The sequence below is a fragment of the Marmota monax genome, unplaced genomic scaffold (genome assembly GCF_021218885.2).
Source record: "Marmota monax isolate L192 unplaced genomic scaffold, Marmota_monax_Labrador192_F-V1.1 WCK01_AAM20220418_F8-fsc00961, whole genome shotgun sequence".
Classification (NCBI taxonomy): Eukaryota; Metazoa; Chordata; class Mammalia; order Rodentia; family Sciuridae; genus Marmota; species Marmota monax.
Window position 1 is genome coordinate 3,998 of NW_026693090.1, and position 571 is coordinate 4,568.

Here is a 571-nt window from a genome sequence, read left to right on the forward strand (position 1 = left end):
CTGCTAATCCCACTTACAAAATTCTACCCTCCTGATATCAAAATCCCCAAAATCTCCAACTCCTAACAAAGTCACCTGGAAGGTGAGGATTTCATTATGTGAATTGTGTGCGTGGAAGTGAATGCAAACATTCAGACCATAACAGTCATTTAAATTTTGTATTGTAACATTGGTCATTTTAGTTTATTCTATTTGCTCTATAAAACCAGTTCCTTGTGTTTTTTTTCTTTGAATTTTTCTTATTTCTGATGAACTTGAGCAAATCATTATATATTTATTGAAAGTATAAAGGTCTTCTTGGTTAACAATATGCTTGGCTTGTTCCAGGTACTTTACCATGATTGTTATTGCCTGTTTTACTTCCTGATGTATAGCTTTTTATGCTTGAGATATGGGCCCATTTTAGTATCTATGCTGGAATTATTTTTTTTTCTCATTCTGTAGTTTGTGTGTCCTGCCTTCTAATTATGTAGTTTAATCCAAAGAAGATTTTTACTGATAATGTGTTCTCCTTCATAATGTTTTTAAAAATGTAGTGTTTTTTAATCATGTTTAAAATATATTCTTAAAC